The sequence below is a fragment of the Toxorhynchites rutilus genome, chromosome 2 (genome assembly GCF_029784135.1).
Source record: "Toxorhynchites rutilus septentrionalis strain SRP chromosome 2, ASM2978413v1, whole genome shotgun sequence".
NCBI lineage: Eukaryota > Metazoa > Arthropoda > Insecta > Diptera > Culicidae > Toxorhynchites > Toxorhynchites rutilus.
Window position 1 is genome coordinate 28,555,347 of NC_073745.1, and position 27,399 is coordinate 28,582,745.

General features: G+C 38.5%; 1 protein-coding gene and 1 long non-coding RNA gene across 9 annotated transcripts in view; both read right to left on the minus strand.

The window, feature by feature from the left end:
• The window catches only part of LOC129764724 (protein phosphatase 1 regulatory subunit 16A), a 639,202-nt gene that overhangs the window by 60,258 nt on the left and 551,545 nt on the right, over positions 1-27,399 (minus strand). The window lies entirely within an intron of this gene.
• On the minus strand, positions 17,776-18,424 carry LOC129764727 (uncharacterized). Its single transcript, XR_008741203.1, has 2 exons — positions 18,324-18,424; positions 17,776-18,027 (listed from the first exon to the last, which is right to left on the minus strand). It is a non-coding gene; the product is annotated as an uncharacterized LOC129764727 (long non-coding RNA).

The following is a 27,399-nucleotide window of genomic DNA, read 5'->3' on the forward strand; positions in this document are numbered from 1 at the left end:
CTTTTCCTGAAACAAAATGTCACCCTTCTAAACTCGAGCAAGCCGCGAGTAATCGGTTCTCTACTTCATTAACATTAGAATTAATAAAAAATGTTTATATATACTTGTAACTATACAGATAGGAGTTTGGCTCCTTTAAACTTATGTAACTGAGCCTGTAAAAATAAACGATTAAAAAAAAACCACACTGATTTACGGTTTGAAAGAGAATGATATATTTTTCAGCGGATCCGCGCATTTTGTACTTTAGCGGTACACGCTCACAGGATAGAGACAAATCGGCAGACTCAGCCAAAGGGGCAAGTCAACGAGACGAACGAATGAGCGTTAAAAGGCAGCGATGGCAAAAAAAAAAATACATTCATTACGATTTGTTCGCTCGTTGGATTCACATGCAGGCTAAAAAGGGTCCTTTTCAGGATCACAAAATTATCTTCAATCTAAAGAGTTTATTGTTTTGTTATCACTCGATATCCCCATCTTGTTCGGCTAAACCTTCCTGTTTAGAGATTTGTTGCCACTCGCCACAGCTTTCACAATTTCTTCCCATCCAGCTTTGTGACATGTTTTACAGTAAATTACAATTAATGTGACGTGCCGAAGCACCACTCAGTGTCGCATTGGAGGTGATTTTAACCTGTAATTGAACATTTGCGATGACAGTGGTACAGTGTCGACTTTCAATGTGGGGTCATAATTTGGGCCCCGAACTCTATGTTTACAAAAATGTTCAACTAAATATGTCGCATTACATGTCCGTCCAATTAGCTAAATGTCGAACTAATTGTAAATGACTGTACTTTCAATCTGGAAACAATTTAAGAATTCTCAACTATTCTTCTTCTTTCTTTGTTTTTAAGAGGCTTTAAACTTTGCAGTTCATTCGCCTCTAGGTCCCCAACTATCAATAAGCTCAGAACAACTGCCAAATTCACATACTCATCATATCCTGGCAAACAAATTATGGAAAAATCAATTTGTGCTTTATTATTATTTTGGATATTATTTTAGAAAGAATTGAACTGTATTTCGTAAAATCTTTTTTGAAAGGTTTAATGGCCCTGATAAGCGCATTGTTTTATGGAATGGTTACAATTTAGAAAACTTTGTACTCGTGGTTTTGAAAAAAAAAAACATTTCGAACGCCCTCGATGCAGCCTTGTTCTGGATTTGCCACCAGAGCAGATTGTAAAAAGAACAAATTTTTTTCTTCTGCTACCAGCTGCCGTTTTGCGATTGCGTTTGCCACTCGCCACTCGCTGCAACTGCCTGTTGTCTTGATGTCCACCGAATGTGTTCTGATCCGAATACAGTTTTTCTTATCGTCGCGAGCATCTTTGGTTCGAGCGGGATTTTGCCTTTCCCTTCACTTTTCTTCCTTTGCCATGTCCAGACATGGCTGCTTGGGTTGGTTTGTTGATGTGTTGTGATGCGAACTGATGTGGTGTACGGTTTGAATGAGAATGATCGTCACGGAAGGAAGGAAGGTATTGTATTATAGAGACTTTAAACTTTTGCAGTTCATTTGTCTCTAGCCTTGAGAAAGGCCCTTTGAAAACTCTACTCTACTCTACTCTACTCCAGCGCTACCACCTCCGCTCTCTTGCCTTGAGAAAGGCACTCGATCCCTCGCCGTCCAGCTCGTCCAGCAACGATGTTGTCCAGTCGGTGTCCACACAAAGAATGATGATTACGATGATTACGAATGATTACGGCAGCGGAGCGGGGATTTTTAAGCTGACTGGCTGGCTCGAGAATTACGCATGTGTGAGACCAATGTTTCGTTCATTTTTTTTCTTTTTCCTTTCCAATCGTGCTTCATTCTATTTCGCTGCTGCTCTGGTTGCCCGTTTTGGTCGGTACGATTTGAGGAGCACAAAATGGACCAATCAAAAATGGGCACATAGTGCATTTGGACAATGCTTGATATTTCACAATTATTCAATTATTTATCTCAAGAAAAATTAAATGTTATTCGTTATGATAGATGTGTAGATATATTTCCTATCAATTGATGCAAAAACCTTTGCGATCTATTGAGAAATGCTCGAGTTATAAGCGTTCCAAATCTTGCATTTTTTCCTACTTGTTCAGTACCTAGATTTCCATTTCACACCCTATATCTTCCGGTTAGACGTAGTCCTACGTCAAAAGAATGGATAGGAAGCGTTGGAAGAGTGGAGAGTTTGAAAAAGCAATGCAGGCCATCAATGACGGATTTTCTTTGTACAAGGCATCGGAAGTGCTTGAAAATGCTCGAACAACGGTGAAAAGATTCATGCAGAATTCGGAATGATGTTTCAATGCAATTTTTCTGGTCTGACTTCTGACCAAGACACCAGGGGTGACATTGCGCATTTCGAAACGAGTAACTCGTTTCGAGAAAATTCGAACTCAAATCGAAATGGTTTTAGTATTATGTATATTTTTCAAGTTCATATTTTCGGTGTACTTGATTTAGAGCAAAATTTGTCTCGTAGAGAAATGTAAAATTTTTGGGTTCGTAAACAAAGCTGGTCAAAGGCATGTCAAAATGGCCGAAACGAACAAAAATCACTCGTTTCGAAATGCGCAATGTCACCCCAGGTATCATTCCCAGAACACTGTTTCTGATTGTAATATTATCCTGAATTAATTTACATACATAGGTATGTTTTTTTTCGATGAAACAAACACTGGACCAAATCACCCCGCATAAAATTTTAATGCTCAAAAGTCAAGTCATCGCTCTTATTACATATTTGGGAGCTCCTCACAGTTCCAAACAAACTGCTTGCGTTTCAGGGCAGATCTCGATCCTTCGCCGTCCAGGTATGGTATGGTATGGTATTGTATTATAGAGACTTTAAACTTTTGCAGTTTATTCGTCTCTAGCCTTGAGAAAGGCCCTTTGAAAACTCTACTCTACTCCAGCGCTACCACCTCCACCCTCTTGCCTTGAGAAAGACACTCGATTCCTCGCCGTCCAGCTCGTCCAGCAACGATGTTGTCCAGTCGGTGTCCACACCTTTCGCCGTCCAGCATCCTCAGCAACGATGTTGTCTTGTCGATGTCCTCACGAAAAATGAATGCATCTCACCACCAGAATATCGCTTAAGTATGCTTTTTGTGCGTGATTGAATCGAGAGAAGGCGTGGTTTACGATGGCAATTTGGAAGGCAAACTATAGGGGAATGAACTCTCTGAGCTCGGAACTTTCGGCGACTGAGCAATAATCGATTGCGGGCGCATACAATATTGGATACGGAAATATCCTGCTGATGGGGAAGAATAATCTTCTGAAGCTATCCTGTTAATTGCGATTGATTGAAAAATCACAAAACCAAATGTATTTAGTCACAGTGTTACATGGATAGAAAACATTAAAATAAACTCTTTCTCATGAAGTATTTTTAAATTCCCAGAGGAACTGGCAGATTATTTTCAGTAACGATTAGACATTTGCACATTTTCCTCGATACTGGAAGCCCACCAGTGGTTGATGCTAACTCGATAACCATCTGTTAATAGCACTTGATTGAAACATATTTGGTCACAGTGTTACATGGACAGAAAACATTCAAATAAACTCTTTCACATGAATGTATTTTTAAATTCCCAGAGGAACTGGCAGATTATTTTCCGGATCTTTCTCGATGCCGAATGGCATCCAAATGGAAAGAATTCCGCGTGTGTATGTGTGTGTATGTGTAGCGGCTGCTTCGAGATCTTCCCGGGGAACCGTTTGTGGCATCACTATCCTCCTGATGGATTCATGTCTGGCCTAAGGTGCACAAACAGGCTCTTGGTGACACCGTTCATCCGCGCTTTCATGATAAACGAAGAGCTTCACCACAACAGCGACAACATGCTTCAATCGCTGTTCAATTAGAACTGAGTGGATTTCCGAGCGGCGCTCGCTTATATATATAATATATATATATTGGTGATTTCAATAGCCTGTTTTGAAAGCAATTTTAAGACTATTGAAACAAGTTTTTGGATCAAAAAGTAACAAGTATAGAACGCGTAGACATTTTATCGTTCGAATGAAGTGTTTATCATACCATTTCGTTCAGTTGCTTAGGAGCTATTAACGCTCAAAATCTCGGTCTCCGGCGTAACGCTTTCGTTTTCGAAACTTTGATTTTACACCCCGGTATAGAAATGAAAGACGTAGTCCTACGTCAAAACAAGTGTAGCTCAGTGTTCAATGTGACATTTTTTATTTAGACCGTATTGGTTTGGAAATATTAGACGATTTGCTTTTAAGGGGTCCAAATTGTCTCCCACTTACCCTACTCTCGGTACGGATGTCTCTTAACGGGTGTTAAATAAAAAACGAGAATTTTTTTTCAATACCTTTCAGTACCGTACGGTTCTACGAAACGCATTTCCAGCAAGGAAAAAAGTTCACGGTGGCACATTTTAAGGAAGAAAATGTACCTGTCAGTACGGTATATCGTATCCTGGGTTCCCGAACGTAGAGCGGAAGGTCGGAAGTGGTCGTCCGGTGACGATAATGACGAAGCGGAGGAAGACATCGTTAAAGAAGCTGTTTGACAACAAGGACGCTACCAGCCTGCGTGACGCCGGTTGAAAATATGGCTGCTCCCACGTATTGAACCATCGGACCCTCAAAATGAAAGGAATCATCTGCAGGAAGAAGACGAGGTCGCCGGAGTACACGGAGGAGCAGATTGAGACGGTTAAATCACAGTGTCGGTGGATGACCAAAAAATACCGCGGGACGTCTTTCGTTCTGGACGACGAACGCTATTTTCCGCTGTCCAAAACGCATATTCCAGGAAATGATAATTACTACTCCAGCGACAAGTCATCCACACCGCCTGAAGTGAAATACAAGTTCAAGCACAAGTTTGAAAAAAAGGTTATGTTGTACATCGCCATTTCCGACCGTGGCATTTCAAAGTCTTGGTTTAAGCCGAGCGGTCTGGTAATCAACCAACAAATCTATCGAGAAGAGTGCCTCGATAAAATCCTGCTGCCGTTCCTGAACGAGCATCATGTGGATGGGAAGTACGTCTTCTGGCCGGACAAGGCGTCTTCCCATTACGCCAAGAAGATGCTGGCGTATCTTGGAGGAGAAAAAGATACCGTTCGTGCCGAAAGATCGTAACCGAACAAACTTGCCCCAGTGCAGCCCAATAGAGGATTTCTTTGGCTCACTCAGTGCCCTAGTGTATAAAAACAATTGGAGGGCCAAAGACACGAAGCAACTGACTACAAGAATCCGGAATTGTATCCGGAAAATGGACGTAAGTGCCGTACAACGTTCTTGTGAGAGCATCGCGACAAAGTTGCGTCGAACAGCAGACCACGGCCCTTACTCAAACATTCACTGACATTTTTTTGAAGAAAATACATTATGTTATTAATAAAAAATACTGAAATCGATGAAAAAAAAAATTTTTTTTATATGTGATTGAAAAAATTCTCACTTTTTATTTAACACCCGTTATGTGATCTTAAGTGATGGAATTTACCGTATACTTCGACCAATCAGGAGACGCTTTGATACTCGTTACTACCACTAATCTATCAAACACAGTTGAGACAATGTATCTGAGGATGTTTTTCTACAAACTGTGTTGGTCCAAATCCCCGAGGGGTTTATAAAATCCCGTTTGAATTGCTGCCTTGTGCAGAGAATAATAATGCCGTTAAGATGGGGTCTTCCACCAAGACAAAAATCACATCGCTAGAGTAAAAACTAATAAAATCATGGTAATGAACTGATCATCTCAATTTCCCGATCGAGAGCTTATGGGGGATCGTAAAGGTGTACCCAAAACTGAATTGATAACATGTTCCTCTCTATGCTTATAAAATGCATTCTTCATAATTACACCAGTTGATGTACAGGTCGGACTCGATTATATACAGACTCTATTATATATGATTCGATTATATAGAGTTAATTTTTTTTATGTTTCAAATATGACTTATTTCAAGGAAAAATGAATTATTTCAACGTTATAGTGGAATTTAATTGGCTATAGTAAGGGCAGAGGAGTAAAAATCGCGTATTTTGTTGATTTCAATTTAAAAATCACCAGGAACTGCTGAAAATGATATTACAGCGAAATTAAGAAAAATATCAGTTGGGTGTCAAAGAATAAATAGTAGAACGGTTGGAGAGCTTCAATTCAGTTGATAGAAACAATTTAGATTATTATGCATTTTTGGGGTAAAATCATAATAATACCTTGAAAACCACTAACTTCCAAGTTTATCACTTCCAAAATGTTATTTAAATCCATTAATTTAGATGTTTCACAACTATATCCTGTTCAAAATTTTCTCATCTTTCAAATGTAAGCAACAGAATCGTTCTACGTAGCGTACTTGTTGCCAATTCCAGTTAGGGACAAACAGGAACCGAAACAGTGAAAAAGTTGAATAACTCAGTCATTGTTGAAATTCGATCATATGCTTGAAATTTTTTTTTTCGTCAAATATGTTCGTTTATCACCTCCCGATTGAATTCGAATTTTTTTATGTGAGAAAGGTATTTAATGACTTTGAGGGAATTAACTAAAATTTAAGTTCAACTTTTATTAAAAATATATACATATATAAAACAATTTTAACTATTTTGTTGAATAGTTAGATTGTTCTTTTGTTTTTGTTATTACCCGATAATTCCCCGAAAAAATTGAGTGGTACAGAAAAGAATATTATAAACAAATCTGACATCACTGAAATTCTCAATTTGTACTTTCCGTGCACAACTGATATTGAATGGTAACGTGAAACGCCCTGGAAAACACTCATTTTTTGGAAGGAAGAGCAAGAAAGCATCGTCCATTGGGTAATCGAGTCATTCAGAGCCGGATTTCCGATTGACAACAAACGTTTGAAGCCATCCGTGGCATATTTTCTGCGAACCGTTCAAAGGATGAACCCATTTAACACTTTCGACGCCCCGTCACCCAGATATGGGCGACACTTTCCTCGTTCAAATTTAATAGGATTTTTAAAAGGAATTTGATAGAATAGGCACCTAAGTGTAACTATAGGATACGTAGAAAAATAATAAAACTATAACCATATTATTATAATGTTTATACTGTACTTTTTATTGATTTATAGTGCGGATGGTTTGTATGGCAGCTTTTTTGCAAAACCCATATAACATGACTTTAGCATATGTTATTGTTGTCAATTCATCTTCAAATTAAATAAAATATTGCTACATCATGTAAAAGTTGTCTACAAACTAAGTTTGATCTTCATTTAATAATTTATTCGCAAGTTGGGCTCCGCAAGAAACTTAGAAAAGCCGCTTTGGGCGTCGAAGGTGTTAAGGGGATAGCTTGAAAAAATAAAAATAAAAATCTGGCCTAAAATATCCTCTGGGATGTCTACTTTACTGTATTGTTTATCCCAGGTTTGTCCGATGCTCCGTTCCAATGTTACAAGCCAATTAGTGGACCTAAGTCTATGCGTAAGGAGCGCGAATCCAAAATTTAACACTCGTTTTTCTTGAAGCTAAGTTTTGCAGACTGGTGGGAGTTCTACCTCCGGAACGGTCCATCCGATTTTGATGAAATAGCTTTTCCCAAATTCTCCACTAAATTTCCTGTCACCGCACGTAGTATTTGTTTTATATTTTAGAAAATAAAAAACTTGTTTGCCAATAAATGGTAAAAAACCTTTTTGACAGATATATTTACATTTTATGTGTGCGCAGAATTGGGAACACACCTGCGCAGAGTTAGGAACATTATAATTTAAGTGCGCACATCATGAATCGTTTTATGCTGTTGTGTCTCAGCGGTTCGTGGGCTGAATTATACCATCATTCCTTCTATCCCAAATTTCCATACATCCTCCAAAATTTCCTTCAAAAACGTATCAAAATTTCCACAAAAACGTATTCTTCAGGTAAGTTCAGCTAAGAATTTGATTCAATTTCCAGGTGAGTATCCAGTCGAACATTCCAGGTAAGTCCACGTAAGTACACTGATAATTTCTCCTTTTATTCCAAATTTATTTCAGATTTAATTTTTTACATCATCGATTTATTTCACAGCACATCAATAGGAACAAAACTTTCTTATTACTCTTTTATATCCATCTTCAAAAGGACCTATTTTACTTCTCCCCATCCTTTATCTATTCAGTCGTATTTATTCCTTTTCTGTCTCTCTATCTCTCTATCTATCTCTTACTCTTGAGTGTCTTTATTTGGGGGTGTTCAAGTGTATAACACTTAGTGACACAAACATATGCGTTTTATGAATCATTGTTTACGATTTTCATTTTCAATGTTAGTACTAATGATATAGTGTCAAGGCAGCATTAACTGTTTTGTGTTATATGCAGTGAAAAGAAATTGGAGACTGTATATAAACGAGCCCGTCTAAGCCTGTATAAGAATATTGAATTTTATATTGAAAAATCTGATTGACACCATATTAATAATAGTGGGTAAATGTTTTCTTCAATCCTGTACATCAAAGAGTGAAGGCAAATTGTAAAAATTGCAGAAACAGCAAACACTTTAAATATTACAAGATATGCAAAGCTAAACACGTTTGATATATATCATGTTTCGTAAATGTGGAATCATGTATATGCCAAAACGAAAACATTGTAGATAATGCTCAATTGGAAAGGTGCATTTGTTCAAGGTAGGAAATAAGGCGAGCTAGATGTTGAAGAAAACTCATTCGACACATTTTGATTTTAGCCGAGACACTTATAAATCATCGATGGGAATGAAATATTGCTTATCTAGATATGAAATATTTCGCTTGCATTTCATTCCAATGTGCTGCCGCGGCATGGTAGCTTCTTGTGTAGTTTAACCCTTTGCGGTCGTATGTCTGCTCTCAGCCACCACAGTAAGGAATGATTCCCAAATACTGTATACAATAATATGTAATGGTTTACACGTTTTTAAACGAATTTTAATGTCTAGTGAACTTATTCACGAATTAGTACGAAGTTCGTATGGATGATAGATAATGGTACTCGGTGTAAACAAAAGAATATTAGCCAGAGGATTTCTTTCAAGGAAAATTAATTCCGACCGCAAAGGGTCAAACGCCGAAACAGAAACACATTCCAGCGCAAATTCGAATTCTGGTGAGTGAAATTGCTCTCTGGATAGGCTGGCCAAATAGTTCAGGAATAAAAACGGGACACGTAAGCAAAACATAACACAAAATGCATTTTTTTGTAGAATTTCATGAACGAGTGAATCATACCGGGAATAAAGCCAAACAATCGAACGTTCTTAGATTTAGGGTAAATGATCTTGGTTTGTCCGACTTGGGGTGTTTTTATGCTACTAGTGAATGCAAATCGTTTTTTCTTCATGAAAATCACACATAATCGATACGAGTTTGGGTTTGTTGAAAAGTCCCAAGTCTCTAAATGCTAATTGTTTGGGCACTTACCACAATTAACAAGCTGACCCTAATAGAATTTGCCATAATTATATTTAGTCACTCACTCCGTTTTGCATGACGCAAAGCGGAGGAGAGCAGTAATAGGAGATAGTATTCTCTCGCATCTCGTTATCGAGATGAAACACTCTGCCTCGATAACCACTATCAGTTTTATCGAGCAGATCAGTCTAATAAAAACCGTCGGATAAGATAGTTCTGTTTCCATTTCGCTACGAATAAAATTTCAATAGTGTACCACGTGTTACCGTTCGCGCTTTTATTACGGTAAACTTCTACCGATCAACGGACCAGATTCCGCCGTGAAAAGATTACCAATCCGGAGAACCAGCGCCCCTACACTAATACTACCATAAGGTGTTGAAACTATTCATTTTTTATGTTTTTTAACGATTTTCCTTAAAGTGGAATTATGATCATGGTTTGACCAAAAAATGATCATGATTTGTCGGGTTTTAGAGATCACCATTTTTGAATGAAAATAATCACATTCACAAGTAGATGTTGGATTTATCATTGCTTGAGTTTACTGTCATCATATTGATCCATTCATAATTTAGGCTTTCTTCAGAATATTACCTTTTCTTGGGCATTTGAAAAGTGTTACCCTCAACACACTCAACACAGACAAAACTTTATTCCTGCTACCGCGAAGCACACAATAAACAAACTGCAGCGCGCCAGGCGGTTGCCATAGAAATCATGTGGACAAAACAACATTATTGAATTGGACAAACTCATGATCAGAATTGAGGTCATCAAAATGCGCTAATTTAATGGTTTAGCCAAGTAAATCTGATACAAATGGTGTGCAAGCATGGATGTTTACAATGTTTGTAAGTGTTATAATCCAGAAAAGGTCTGAATACGTGCGAAATAATCATCTGGTGATCGATTAAAAGTTAGCACGAATGAGGGGCGCATTGACACAAATAGAAGGTGTATTTTATGATCCTTCAAACCATGTGATTCCGTAAAAATATACTATAAAACTGCTGTAAATCATGTAAAAGATAATTTTATTTATATTTTCTAAAACATTCGAATACCTTATTTGACACAGGAGCGCCGAATTAGAGCATTCAAAAAAGTGGGCAAACCTTGATCATATTTTCGACTGGACAAACCAAAATCATTTACCTTACCTACTTAATGAATTAATGAATGATTCATTCAAGATCATTTGAAAAGCGACCAGAATTTTCAGGTTGGAATGGCAGCAGAAGAAACTATCAGTACAATGGACAAGGATTGGCCTTGTGTTAGAGGCGTTTCCAGGGTTCTACGATGGGAATATACAAGATCTGGAGAATGAATTCCGTACCCTAAAGGTAAAATTACTCCGTAAGGAAATCACAGTTTTTTTTTGAAATCGTTTTGCGGGGAAATGTCCGCAATAGATCCCCCCATAAGCTGACGTAATATGAAGAAATTCCGAGCATTGCCCATGAGATCCAAAAAAACAAAATGGGGTACCGAATTTGTACCAGTTCCTCTAGAGCAGGGGTTCTCAAACTGTTTTGGGCAAGAGATCCCTTTTCCAGAATTAAGTGATACCATAGACCCCCTAGCCAAATTTCTTTGAAAATCCTATCTTTAGTTTTATTTTCTTACTGAATAAGTATCAATTTGAAAACATTGCAGTTGGTTAAATGAATAAACATTATTTTCTCACAGAGGCGATATGGCGGAGTGGTAACATCCGCATCTCTCACGCAAAAGGTCACAAGTTCAATTCACACTCCCGACATTCTTCCAAAAAATGGAAGTAATGTGATAAACCAGCCAAAAGTGTTGAAAGTCACTGTGATACAGAATTACACTGATTCTCATTTTCTCATATTCAACAATATCTCTATTTTAATTTAGTAAATATTAAGTGTAATAAATAATTATTAATACAAATTACCCACAAACCGTAAAAACAATCAAATCGGAAACCAGTTTATCCGCAACTATCAAAATATCAAAATACAGTTCAATGTTGGTTAGTGGAAGCCATAAATCTTTGCGTTCGTTAATTTTCAAATGGTTCCTTCAGTTTCGTTTCTTTCCATTAAGCCTTTTTCGACAAAGTGATGATGATGAAAAATGATGGAAAAACGAGAAAATATTTTTCAGCAATGTCTCATATCGCAGGATACTCTTTTTCAATGTTTCGTTATAACTAGAACATATGACAACCTTGGTTGTACTATTGCCTCATCTGTGCTGATGATAATCAACTTTTCTTACATTATCACCTTGGCTCATTCCATGGATGTGATGTAGTACTGATTTATTATCCACTAGCTAACCCGGCAAACTTCGTCCCGCCCATTTACTTGATTAATTCTCGAGTAATGCAGAAATTTGTGTTTTATTTGTATGGCAGCCACCCCTAAGAGAGGGGGGAGGGGTATCTAACCACCATAGAAACATTCATTGCACCCTAAAGTTTCCATATGCCTAATTTGGTTTAATTTGCTTGATTAATTCTCGGGTAATGCAAAAATTTGTGTTTCATTTGTACGGCAGCCCCCTCTAAGAGAGGGGGAAGGAGTATCTTAACACCATAGAAACATTTATTGCATCCTAAAACCTCCACATGCCAAATTTGTTTTCATTTGCTTGATTAATTCTCGAGTAATGCAGAAATTTGTGTTTCATTTGTATGGCAGCCCCCCCTTTGAGTGGGGGAAGGACTGTCTAACCATCATAGAAACATTTATTGCACCCTAAAACATTCACATGCCAACTTTGGTTTCGTTTGCTTGCTTAATTTCCGAGTAATGCAGAAATTTGTGTTTCATTTGTATGGCAGCCCCCCCCCCCCTTAGAGAGGGGGGAGGGGTCTCAAAATATCACGAAAACCTTCCCCGGCCCCAAAAACCCCTACATACCAATTTTCATGTCGATCGGTTCAGTAGTTTCCGAGTCTATAAGAATCAGACAGACAGACAGACATCACTCCATTTTTATATATATAGATAGATTGAGGAAATTTGAAAATTTTGAAGATCTCAAACATTAAAACATTTTAGTAAAATCCTTGTGTATGCGTCCAAGTGTGTGACATATGATAATATAACATGATCTTGAAGCTTTTGTGATAATTTGGACAAATGCAGAAACTGTGGATATTCTCTTCTGCTTAATTTTATTTGTTTTGACAGTTTTGTCAGAAGGGCCGATATTATTGATATTGCTTCAATCAAGTTGAAATCGTCACCATGCAGCTGGAACACAAATTCAAAAAAGCTGAAAATATGTAAGATTTCGTCGTTTTTCTCATATAGCTGAGCAAATAATCGTGTGTTCAAAGGATTTCCTACGAAAGTTTTTAATCCGATCTAGGGCTCAGATTGTTTGCTACTAAATGCAGTCAGTGAATCACGCAGTGAATGACCAGTACCTTACGCAGTTTTAACTTCGAGTGAGCTGTACAACCACGATGACGACCAACCCTGGATGGTGCACCATCAATCTCAATGTTCTTCCATGGAATAGTTTTTTCAGTCAAAAAACCGATCGATTCTCCTGTGGTATCAGTCTTTATATTTGTAGCAAAAATCATTTCTTGGCACGTACTTCATCTTTAAGGGGGTAGTACACTATGGAAACTTGAAAAAATGAAAAAAAAATGCTGACTTAAAATGTTCTCTGGGTTGTCTACTTTACTGTAGTTTTCGTCCCAGGTTTGCCCGATGCTCCGTTCCAAAGTTATAAGCCAATTAGTGGACCTAAGAGTAAGCGCGGACCCAAAATTTAAAATGCGTTTTTCTCGAAACCATGTTTCGCAAACTGGTGGATTTCTACCTCTGGAACGGTCCATCCGATTTGAATGAAATTGGTTTCCCCAGATTCTCCACTAAATTTCCTGTCATCGTACGTAGGATTCCACCAGTTTTCAAGGTTTTAGCTGCAAGGGTTCAACAAACCGGTTGCGGCTATTCAGAGGACAGTCCAATTGACATCGCGAAAATCACATACTTTTTATGATGTTCATAATGTACTTCTACTTTAATATCTCGAACATACCCTAACAACAGAGCTTCGTTGCTGGGTAATGTAGACTCGTCCAGCTGGAGAGAAAATCTGCTGGTCTATAATAAATTGAATCACATTTTTCCCTCTTCGCAACCCAACTCAAGTTTCCTGAAATAATTTAAAAAAAAGTTTTATTGCGCCATGCACATAGATGACCAAACATTTTGTAAAGTCTTTTTCAATCACTTTATTCTAGTTCACTTCATACAACTATGTAAACACCTTTTAATCGTTTGAACTAAATTAGAAGTTGAGCACATTCAGTTGAGCTTGAATGCTCCAACGTATTGCAGAACGCATATGAACTTACAACCTAAGGGCAGGCTTGTTATACAGTAAAATATTAGGAGCATGTTTGGACATGAATTTGATGATGACTTCCTTCGTATTAAATCGCGTACATGTTTAAAATACAGAGAAATGTTAAACATGCCTGAAGGACTCCTATGATCAAATACAATATCTTGCACGAGCCTGTTCACGTTTTTTTTACTTGCGGAATTTTTCATCTTGTGCACACTCATCGTGTTGTTGAGTTTTTAAAATATACTGCAATAATATTTTCTACTTTTTTTTAATATTTTCTTCTGAAATCGGTTGACTTCCACAATGATGGACTCTATTTTGAAAGCAAGGAACTATGTATCGGCGTCAAGGATGAAATTGACGGAAAATTCAAGAAGAGCAAAATTCAACAAAACCATGTATAAACATCATACAATTTATTATGAGCAAACATTTTCTATGATTTATTTTGTTGTATTGATACGACTTATGCATACTATAAATAAGAACAATAAATTTAAAATGAAAATAAACCTTTCATTCCATTTTTTTCCGTTAGCTTTTTGAAACAGATTTTTTTGCTAAAAAATTTTACAGGACCAAATGTGGCAACCCTGGTAATTCTTATAACAGGGTGGTCACGTAACACAACTTATGGAGCATCTCAAATAATTCAAATAAGAACTTGTGTTATTTTATAGGGGTCGATATTCAGACCCCGTCGACCTCCAAAATCAATTTTCGTTTCTATCGACCCCTGGGAAACCGAAATCGACCCCAGGGGCCGAAATCGACCCCAGGGGCCGAAATCGACCACTTTGAGAAACCCTGCTCTAGAGTTTTAGGGATCGATAAATGTTTCTATGGTGTTTCTGCATAACTCGAAAACTAATCAATCAAATGGAGAAAAAGTTGGCATGTGAAGGTTTTTGAATGGAATGGAATGAGGGTTTGCTAGGAAGTATGTTATTTCAAGTTATTTAAAAAATTTCGATGCATTCTATAATAACAATCGAAGCGGATTGAATAATATAATTCCGTGTTTCTACGTTGAAAATGCAGTCGTGTCCTAGATACAACCCCTTACAGTTTTTTTTTATCAATGTATTTTTGTCGAAGAAATCTTATTTGGGGCTGTTCACATACCACGTGGACAACTTTAGGGGGGGTAGGGGGTAAGAAAATGTCCACTCTTGTCCACGGAGAGGGGGGGAGGGGGTATAGACTGAGTCCACGTGGACAGGAAGAATTTTCTCTGCGTATTTATCAATAAACGGATTGAGAAACCTGAGAGTGCTGCCCAGTCAAACGTTCATATATTTTCTCTCATATCATGGATCTTCTTCACTGAAATCTGTATTATAAAAATATCTAACGTAAATTGTGAATGACCAACTATTTCCTATGATCGAACTTTTATAGTTACGGGGTATGCATAGCCCTCATAGCCAAAACTATAAAAATTAAACGATTCCATAATGGTTGAGATTCCATGATATGCGTAAATGATTTTTATCAAATATAATTTTCAATACGTTTTGATATATCACGAGAACAATATATGATAATAACGTCTGTATAGTTTTTCATACAGAATTGCGTGTAAAATCATTTTTCCAAAGTATTTTCATTTCATTAATTTCTAGGAATAAATATTTACATTTGCAGGAGATTGTCTATGCATCACTAGTCGTCAACTTAAAACAATTGAGCTAGTGTTCTGATAAATTATAGAATATTTCAGGAGGTGATAGAGGATCATATTTGATGAAAAAATCCTACGCATGTAGTCAATTCTCAACTAGGACATTGTTGAATTTTGAAGTTGATTTGAAGTTCATTTGAAAGATAAGAAAATTTTGCATAGAATGCAATTGTAAAATTAATAGAACCCAGGATAAACTTTTAAATGTAAGGAACCAACTCAAATTTTGTGTTTTTAATTAATTTTACAAAAATGCATGATAAACTGGATTGTTTCTATCAGCCAAATTGAAGCTCTCCAACCACTCTACAGTTCCTTCCTTGACACCACACTATTATCCTTCTTGTTATCTTCCACTAATTTAAATGTGTTCACAACATAATTTTTATGCAAGTTTTCCTCAAATGAAAGCATCGTGCGCACTTTTTGACTTTTCAGTTCAGTCATTTTAAGGCAAAAAACCGGTCTCAAGGAAAAGTTCAATAATTCTTTCGTAGTTAAGATTTGATCATCAGCGTGGAAGATTTTTTATGATCCCCTATCTCTTCAAATTTTTCGGATCATCTACCTAATAACCTATATATAATAATATTATTTTGAACAGATATAATAGTTTTCGATATTTTATTCAATTTATGAGAAAGTTTTCTTAATAGTTTGAACATTTATAAAAAAAATAATAGAAGGTTAATGAATTTCTTAAAAAAAAAAAATGTTTCAATCGGGCAACAGGCTTCAGGGCCATTTTTGGAAAAAATGAACAAAATTTCAATAAAATGGGGAGGATCGGGGCAGCGAAGGATTAATTTGGCGTTGAATTGCTCTCTGGTAAACTGTGACGTTTTAATAAGGATTTAAGTAGAGGAGAACTAAAGAGGATAATTTTTCATTCGATAGAGAATACCTCTGTAGTAAATAGTTCTACTGAAACTCTCTATGAATCAAATGGACGCGAAATAATCATGTTGATTGGATTGCTTGTAAGCATATATTCTCAAAATCTAGAGAAACTTTGAAAACAAACTATAAACGCTTCATCTGTTCTTGCAAAGTATTTTATCTACAACACATATACACATCACACACTAGAAATTTGTAGCTTGAAAATGCTGTATTTTTTATCTTAATGTCATCATTTATATCGAAGATTCAGGCGTTCCGAAATCTCTGAAAAATTTCGACCTTTCACTCCTCATCCTTTGTCAAGTGAGGATCTATAGATATCAGTACATGCTTCCTACTTTATCTTTTTTTTTTCAATTCTTTTTAAATGATAGAAAAAGAGTCTATGTATATAAAATCGTTCTGTTCGTTTTTGTGCGCTTCAATAACTCGAGCTCTGATGGAGCTCATATTATAACACAACATACGAGCCACTTCAAAAATTGTTGTTGCTACTGCCAACGCCTCAAGAAGCTTCAAGCTTTCCAGATGAAATGAGCACACTTCTGAAATAAATCTGTGAAAGTAAATTAACTTTCTAGTATTCGCGTCATCGAAGGTATGGTGTCGCCACCTTTGAAAGTTTCGCGTGTGAGTGAAAAATATGTAAACAAACCGTTGCATATTTTCTCTGTAATTAATATACTGATTTCTCGAAAACTTGTACCGTGTTTATCTTACAATTAGTGCAAATTGTTGAAAAATAGTTTTCCTTAGCTGTTTCGATGCTCCGAACCAAAATTTATTGTCATTTAGTAGTGAAAAAAAGCCGTTGAAGTACACCCTCTGTCAATCTACCTGCGAGAGAGGTAAACCGAATTAATGAAATTTGATATAAAAATATCCGCTTAGTGTTCATAAAATACCTAAAATACAAAGATCTGGCTTCTATTCAATCAGTGCTCTAATATTTTTCAAAATATTTTCCTTAGAACGTGTTAAATATGGACGTCAAAAGCTACGCAAATTGCCCGGAGAACATGCAAGTCGGACGAAATTAGCTTGAAGCTGACTCCGAACAATCTGCAAAATTCAAAAGCCGTATTGTTTGTGTCGTTCCCGGATGTAAGCAGAGATATCGCCCCGGAATTTCTTTTCATGCCTTCCCTCCGAAAATGGACAAATCGCGGTATCAAGACTAGATCCAACGACTACGGCTAAAGATAGAACCTACAAAAACCTCCCGTATTTGTAGCCTCCATTTCACCGTGTCGAACTTCTACTCTCCAAGTATTCACATTCACATTTTCGCAAAAAGTGTGAAGCAGTCCAACTTGATGCAAAATGTGCAATAATAAAGAAATAAAATAAAACATACTTAAGCAAATGACACAAAACAGCCATGACGTGTTTGCACTTCCCTTTGCCAGCTTTACAGGAACACGAAAACAACTATTTGGAGAAAGAGATTTTCGTACGAATTTTTATTGTGTGGGGTTCCGAGCTTGGAGATGATGACTGGAGGCAGGACGAGAAAATACTGAAGCCTTCATCGTGAACTTCTTCAACACCAACTATTAAAATATGTCCAGCTTTGAATACTCTTTCGCCTTCGACGACTAAACGGCTTCCACCCGCAGCGTAATCGAACACATCCGCAAACTCCACATCCACGTAGCAGGTTTCATTTTCTCCGACTGATGGCTCCTGATAATGCACGAAACAAGGTCACAGAAAAACACTTATAAGTTAAATTCAGCTTAAGCTACGGCAATTTTTTTTCACTGCATAAGGAAAACTCATTTTCCAACCGTTTGGAAGATAAATTTTACACACAATTATTAATTTTCATTAAAATTTAGTATCCTGAAAGTATGTTTACTTTTTCACAAGTAAAGACAGTGTCCTTTGGATGCGGTAAGAAAACGTTTTCCCCTGCAGTAAATTTATGTGATTTAACTAAATTAGCATCCTAGAGGATAGTTCTTTCGATACATACTCACCATTACGAAAATTTCTGCAAAAAACGTTGAAAACGGTGCGTTTAAAAATCACATTTTTTTTTGCAATTCTTTGTTGACATTCGCTTCACGCACACAAGCTGTCAAATTCAGCTTCGTAGTCGCGAATTGAATATGTATTCTATGTGACAGCAACACAATTCTTTGTATGTGTTCAATGAGGTACATATAGAGGTGGAGCAGTAGGCGAAGTATATATGTATTGGCATGCAAAATAACGTGTCGTAATCATTTGCATTCAATATGAAATTTATATGGAAGATACAAAGCAATGTTGAAAGTGTGTGATACACAATGAAAGAACGACCAATTTAACGATGTGTTCTCTCACACATATGACACGTAGGGTGAACGCTTAGTTGTGACGTCATGACAGCGGCGTGAAAGACATCGACACCGCATAAACCTTTGCTGAGTAATCATTGGCCCTGGACTTCACTTTCATCATCAACGAGCATAATTTTTCATTCGATATCATAATTTTCAAATTGATATATACGCTGGGTGATTCCCAAAGAAAGATATATTTATGAAACACACATTGGCGATCCTGCCAGGAGTTGCTTAATAAAGCAACATTTAAAATCCTGGAACCTGATAATTTATTGTCACGGTTTCAATAAATAAAAAATTGTGAAAAGGGAATCACCCAGCTATTCGAAGAATTTAGTTTATGTCAATTCCTTTCAACGTAAAACTAAAAGTGTTGAAGCGGAACGGGATGTCCGCGATCAGACAGACAGGTTTCAGCGGAACGGGATGTCCGCAGTGATTTGGCCGAATGGAGTGTGTAGAGTAGTGGCGGAACGGGATGTCCGTAGTGAAGGCGGAACGGGATGTCCGCAGTGATGTGACGGAACGGGATGTCCGCAGATTTGCATTGTGATGAAAATTCAAAAGGAGTGTCCTCAGTATTTTGGCGGAACGGGATGTTCGCAAATTGCTCGTAGTGCAAAAAACTCTGTGTTTGAGCGGAACGGGATGTCCGCAGAGTAAAATGCCCAAAATTCAAACAGACTCAAATGTCGTTGCGACTATCCTTCTAGCGTTACAGAACGCCCATATTGGATCAATGTTCCGCAGTGTCTAAGAATACTTAGTCTAGATCTCACAGATTCATTTAGTCAAGAACTACCACATGATAAACTGTGCCAGTACAATTCCTTGCGACATGCACCCGTATGTTAGTGGCAGTTATATTGCCTTTTCTTTGTGCGGTGTTCATCCCTAAATGTGAGACGATCAACGGAGAAGATATTGTATATTTGCCTTTACTTGAAATGTGCAAGATAACACTGAAACCATGTCGATTGTTGAATAACACGAGTGATTAAACCGAGTATCTAAAAAATATAACGAAACGTTGCATCCCTCCAAGTGTAAAAAAGTTTGGGAAGTGATGAAATTCAACGCAACATGATCTGTGGATTGCATTGCAAGGATCCACTGTACACCGATTACGAGCATCGTCAGATTCATTAACTCGTCGCCTGGGGAAAAGCAATTCAATATGTTCACCATTGCTATTTTTCGTCGTTGATTGGCACAATGCGAACAAATATTCTGCGTTAACGATCTTTGGCTAGCACAGTTCACGCAACATTTTTCATCGTTGCAATGATTTGGTTCGCCACCTGCACCTACGTGTGGCACATGAACTTCAAGGCGACCAAAAAATCCATTATCGAATCACTACGGAATCATCGTATATCCTTTCAATTGTGTGGTTCTTGCCTCTGGTTCTGAGTGAAGGAAATCACGTAGTTGAGACTTGTTTCGTGGATTATGCAAATCGTCCCATAAGAGGGTTTCTTCCAGATCCTTAGAGATCTTTAGATAAACATGCAATATTATTGGCAAATACTTTTTGTGTACGAATATTGTTGACGATAATTAAGTTGAAAATTTCCTGCGAAAATCTTTCGGATGGGAATCTGTTCCATGTTTACATTCTTGTTCCTCGAGGCAACAATTTTCTGGTTTTTTGGGAAGGGGAATCGACAGAAGCATTTTTCGATATTGCTCCCAATGCAAGTACAACATTGCAAAGGTGGGTACCCGATGCAACATCAGTGTGTGGAAAATCAAGTTAGCATGAATAGAGGATTGTTTGGTCGCACGTTGAAGGTTATTTTCTGAAATATTGCGTATTTATCAATCAAGTTAGTTGTACAAACGAAAAGATTACTATTATCAGCGTGTACAATTCTGCGCTTTTTTTTGAGAAGAGGGAAGATGTGTGATACACAATGAAAGAACGACCAATTTAACGATGTGTTCTCTCAAACATATGACACGTAGGGTGAACGCTTAGTTGTGACGTCATGACAGCGGCGTGAAAGACATCGACACCGCATAAACCTTTGCTTAGTAATCATTGGCCCTGGACTTCACTTTCATCATCAACGAGCACGAGGTAAGACGTTTCTCCGTTAGAATAGATACGCTGGGTGATTCCCAAAGAAAGATATATTTATGAAACACACAGAAAGTACTCACGGTTGCATGATAATTTGAGCCAAAATTCTCATGAAATTATTCAACTGTTGGTTTTTTAACAGATGACAATTGTATCGTGGCTTATCTCGATTATTTATGTGGTAAAAAGGTCCAGAGAGCTGTCGTATGCTTAGTTCTCGAAAGCAGTAACAGTCTCGGTGAAATTTTGAATAATTGGCGATTATTCTCTTATATCATACACACCGACACTGAGAGCCTTCGAAACATCCACTTCATAACGTTAAAATAATGAAAATACGTTTGTTTCTATGAACGTGGGGGAGTGAAAATGGCACATGGAAATATCACTTTTATCCATCTTTTCCGACGTGATTTCACAAATGTTCACTGCACGCTATCACATTAGCCTTATATTCAGCGGAAACACTAAAAAAAGTAACGTTTTTAATTGATAAATTACTTCCTGAAAATAGCTTTTTCACATGGATGCGGTGGGCAATCAAAGATAAACACAACGACTGACGTCACTATTTGAGAAATAGTTATGGCAGCGCATGCTATGTCGCTCGAAACTCTACCATCTTCATTACCTTTTTTCCAGTACATTGGTATGTGTTCAAAAATCGTGAGCTTAAATAGTATCTGATAGTGATTTTGAATCTATTTAATTTTATTCGATTGGCTTTGCTCAAGATCATTCCTTGGAATTTTGTAATTTATTTTCGGATGCGGATTGTCCAACTGGATATTGTGCGTTTCCGTGTTGACAAACCAGATAGCAGATAGCCTTTAAGATAATAGAAAAACAAAGTATTACAAGTATTTTAATTAGAGGCGAATGAACTGCAAAGTTTAAAGCCTTTTAGAAACAAAAAACAAAGAACATACAAGTATTTCAAAATTAAACTCATATGGAATATTTGCTTTGTTTTACTACTCATTTTTCTGTCATAAAACACCAATGAGCCACGGCAAACGTGGCAGGGTTCAGCAAGTAAAATTTGAAACAAAATAAACTAAAATGGAATTAAAATTTACTTCTTGCGCAATTCAGTTATTTCCCGAATTATTCTAATAAAATCAAGAAAAATGTCCACGTGGACAACAGGGGGAGGGGTATGAAAATGTCCACGCTTGTCCACAGAGGGGGAGGGGGGAGTTTAAAATCGTGCTTTTTCTGTCCACGTGGTATGTGGACAGCCCCTTTTCTGATCAAGACTGAATCACTCTTATTTCTCATTGTTTTACACTAACTCATAACTTTTACACTAAAAAATTGTTTTACACTAAAATAAAAACACTAAATAAATAAGATATGTATTCATGTAATATTTAGAAAAACTTATGAAAAAATATGACGGTGCGCCCTTTATTTTGCCGATGATTGTAAGCAAATAAAATCGTTGGATGTAGGTTGCAGGATGAAACCTTTTGTTGGCAAACAGCAATCAGTTCCATCACAGGTTTATTGATGACTTTACTCATCATTGCCACTATATTGCGTCGCATCTGTTACCAGCCTTTTTGGGCAACACATTATTTCTAGGAAGTAGGAAGCCACTGCACAACCTCGCAGTTTAATAAGAGAAGGAAACCAGACGTTCCACACGGAAGCGTCCGCGTGCTTGCATTTGAATTATTTTTATAAGTAGTTTTTTATTTATTATAAACTATGTCCCCTTTCATAAATCATGATTGAATAAAAGCGTACGAAAATGTAATGACCGATTGGTCTGAAATCAGGACGATGTTATTTTAGGATATTAAACCAACAACCAGCTTACCCACCCGATATCGCAGCCCGATGATGGTATCGTCCTCCAGCATGCCTTTGTTTTTCTCCCGAACTTTTTCCAAATAGAGTACACGCTTCATCTTTTTGGGTTGAATTTTCGGGCCGTTTCCGAAACACAAAATACACAGGAACACTCCCCGGTTCTTGTCCGCACTAATTAACTGCCTAACTGGAACCTAGAAAAACACATCGAAAACAGACACACACACCTGATGACCTAATGGGAATTAGGTTAGATTTGGAACTGACAAGAACCGTGTGTGTTGTGCCCGCCGAGCTTCTCCGATTGAGTACACGGAAATCAGTCAGTCAGCACTGGTGTTATTATTTAAGTGATGAACTTCCTCCTCGTCCTCCTACTACTCCACGATATCATCGTTTATCGTCCGTGCACAAAACGATTCGTTTCTTCGGCTTCTTCGCGTTACGCCTCGTTGCCCAGCACCGAGACCGAGATCCCACCACACACGCCACCGCCAGTTCGGTTCGGAAGGTCACATTTGAATCCAAACCCCAAACTGATTCACCTGTTTTTCCTCAATTCTTGAATTCTTCCACACGGGAGGGAGGTCATCGCGTAGTAAAATCACTCAACCGAGCGCTAACGATTGCACACGAAAAACGTTTTCGAATTAAGTTTCTGGGTGTAAAGAGGGAGAAGCATCGGACAGGTGCGCAAATTGAAGACGCAACTCGGCGGCAGATAGAGGAATAGTTTTTTTTTTTTTTTTTGAAGCCAATATTGTTATTACTCGGCGAACACTCGTAAACAGGAAAATTGAACTTGCCGTGCAGCGCAAATCAAACAAACAAATATGCAGCAGCAGCAGTTATCTGTGCACATATATGCGTCAATTTGGTGCACTCCATAACTTGTGTCGGCTTTGATGTTCGGTACGCGCGGTGGCCATAACAGTGGCCATAAAATCGCGGATAAAATCGGTCAATGAATAACAATAACCGGAGTGGTCATCGTATCGGAGGTAGGTTATGTAAATCAAAAATTTAGCCCAATTAGTTTCAACTGATTGGCTAATAACTTTGGCACAATGCCGCGCCACCATCGTCGTGGGTGGCATGGAACGGAACGGCACGGCACTGGCCCTGCGTGCCATTGGCGGTTTGTTGATACACGAACGGAAGTGAGCTTAAAGGGTGTGTCACATCAAATTGCATCACGGAAAAAACGCTGTAGAAATTTAATTTTTAGGAATTATATCTTCAGCTTTCGCTTATAATCAAATAAAAGTGTATAGATCACGTTGGCCATGCTTCACTGTCAATTTTTCGTAAATTTGGAAAAATGTCGTCGAACGAAAAAGAGCGTCGTGAATTAATCCTGTGCACTCATTTCGAGAATCCGGAGTTGTCACATCGGGACATCGGTAAGATGCTGGGAATCGTCCAATCCACGGTCAGCAGAGTACTAAAACGATACTTCGAGAACCTAACCATCGACCGGAAGGTGAAGAATGGCAAAAATGGATGCTCCGTCAGTGAAAAAGATCACAAGCGCGTAGTTAAGCAGTTTAGACGTGATCCGAGAAGTTCGGTCCGGGATGTCGCCAATAAGCTGAATTTGTCAAGTTCATGCGTCCAGCGGACCAAGCAGCGGGAGGGCCTGCGTACATACAAGGTTCAGAAGGCTCCTAACCGCGACGAAAGGCAAAACATGGTGGGGAAGATGCGAGCCCGGAAGCTGTACACCGAAATGCTGACGAAGCCGCATTGCCTGGTAATGGACGACGAAACCTACGTCAAAGCGGACTGTCGTCAGCTGCCGGGCCTATTGTTCTTCTCCGCAGAGGACAAATTCAGCGTTCCGGAGGAGATTCGCAAGCAGAAACTATCCAAGTTTGCCAAAAAGTAGATGGTGTGGCAAGCGATCTGCTCTTGCGGAAAGCGGAGCGCCCCCTTCGTGATGACCGGCACGGTAAACGGGCAGGTTTACCTTAAGGAGTGCTTACAGAAGCGCTTACTACCACTATTGAAGCAGCACGAGGGCCCGACCATCTTCTGGCCGGATCTCGCTTCGTGCCACTATTCAAAGGACGTGTTGGAGTGGTACGAAGCCAACGGGGTCACCTTCGTGCCAAAGGAAATGAACCCGCCCAACGCGCCGGAGCTTCGCCCAATAGAGAAATATTGGGCGATTATGAACCGGAAGAACCCAAAAGTTGTCAAATCGGAGGCGGACTTCAAGAGAAAATGGATTTCTGTTCAAAAAAAACTACAACCTGACGTTGTACAGAACCTTATGGACGGGGTAAAGAGGAAGGTGCGAGCATACGGGCTTGGGCTCGAAGTATGAATAAAAAGAAAATGCCAAAAGTTGTTTAATAGTTTTTATTTTACTGTCTAAAATTTTCAAAAGGATCGGTCTACTGAGCGAATTCCTACAGCGTTTTTTCCGTGATGCAATTTGATGTGACACACCCTTTAATTCCCGCAACGCCCCGCCAGTTGAGAGGGGTGGGGACATTTGCGAATCATGTTTATAATTCAGGTTCGGAAAATATCACTTGTTGGAAGGATCGCAATTATGATTAATTAATAGTATGGAAATGTTCTGATAATCGGGGTGTTGGTAAACCACTGCTTGAGAAATGACCGTCGGAATAATCGGAATCAATTCATTTTATGCTCTTATAAGTGGTTTGAAGCCACTGTATCAAAATGGGTTGTTTCCGGGGATAGCGAACTTGTTGCAACCAATTCAGGTTATTTTTTTTTTGAACGATCATATTTTCTACTATGTGGTTTGGTTTAGTACGAATTTTCATTTTGCTCAACTGTCCGAAACAACCTGGACGTGACTTACTGGTTAGGGTTATTTTAGCTCTATTCATTTAATTTCCCTTTATCTGTTTCTCAAAAGAATTGGTTTGATTCTTCATCTCCAATCCTCATCAAACCACCCCAGCAAACATTAAACCGTATAACTTGGCATATTCTTAGTCGTATATAAAATGGTATCGAATCACAATCGTATATAATGTCGATCAAAGTATACATTGTGTATATCTACCAGGATTCGGCAAAGTCCTGTTCAGCTGAAGATAGTCACCGGACTATGAAGAAATATACCTTCGTATTCAATTGGAAATTAGTTATGGCATCTTCCTGCAGTTTCTCCGTCATCATCAGAGATGCCAGGTTTGAAGATATGTCTTCATTTCGAAGACAATTGACTTACTGTGAAGACATTTGATTTTGTGAAGACATGTTGAAGACATTATGAAATACGTGGAGATATTTCAGATATTTCATAGCGTAAGTGAAATTTTTAGAGATATTATTTCCATAAAATTCTAACTATTTGCCGAAAAAAATCATTAAAAAAAGTAGGGATTCTGTCTCAGTATCATTCACTCGCTTTTTGATCAGTGTCACTTGTTTACCTTTATTCTTAGTAATCAACGGAGACTTTTGTCTCGGGTCATTAACCCGCCTTTTTCAAACTTTCCCGAGCACAAAATCCACAAGTATATAGAATGAATTCAACAACAAAGCGACTTTTACTTCAAATTCTGAAACGTCAAGCGGTCCGAATACATATTGTCTCTAGAAGACATTAAAGGGTGTGTCACATCAAATTGCATCACGGAAAAAACGCTGTAGAAATTCGCCCAGTAGATCCGATCCTTTTGAAAATTTTAGACAGTAAAATAAAAACTATTAAACAACTTTTGGCATTTTCTTTTTATTCATACTTCGAGCCCAAGCCCGTATGCTCGCACCTTCCTCTTTACCCCAGCCGGGTGCTATGATTGATGCTAGGATCGTTAGCGAAATCTCAAGCAGAACTGTCAGTGGGATACCCAATTAATGTGAAAACAAAGGGAAAATGTCAGTGGGATACTCAATATGTTGGCTCCTGTCAGTTCAATAGAGGTTCTCTAAAGACGCCACCCAGGTGCTTTACCCCGTCCATAAGGTTCTGTACAACGTCAGGTTGTAGTTTTTTTTTAACAGAAATCCATTTTCTCTTGAAGTCCGCCTCCGATTTGACAACTTTTGGGTTCTTCCCGAGTTCCTGCTTCATAATCGCCCAATATTTCTCTATTGGGCGAAGCTCCGGCACGTTGGGCGGGTTCATTTCCTTTGGCACGAAGGTAACCCCGTTGGCTTCGTACCACTCCAACACGTCCTTTGAATAGTGGCACGAAGCGAGATCCGGCCAGAAGATGGTCGGACCCTCGTGCTGCTTCAATAATGGTAGTAAGCGCTTCTGTAGGCACTCCTTAAGGTAAACCTGCCCGTTTACCGTGCCGGTCATCACGAAGGGGGCGCTCCGCTTTCCGCAAGAGCAGATCGCTTGCCACACCATGTACTTGGATAGTTTCTGCTTGCGAATCTCCTCCGGAACGCTGAATTTGTCCTCTGCGGAGAAGAACAACAGGCCTGGCAGCTGACGAAAGTCCGCTTTGACGTAGGTTTCGTCGTCCATTACCAGGCAATGCGGCTTCGTCAGCATTTCGGTGTACAGCTTCCGGGCTCGCGTCTTCCCCACCATGTTTTGCCTTTCGTCGCGGTTAGGAACCTTCTGAACCTTGTATGTACGAAGGCCCTCCCGCTGCTTGGTCCGCTGGACGAATGAACTTGACAAATTCAGCTTATTGGCGACATCCCGGACCGAACTTCTCGGATCACGTCTAAACTGCTTAACTACGCGCTTGTGATCTTTTTCACTGACGGAGCATCCATTTTTGCCATTCTTCACCTTCCGGTCGATGGTTTGGTTCTCGAAGTATCGTTTTAGTACTCTGCTGACCGGGGATTGGACGATTCCCAGCATCTTAC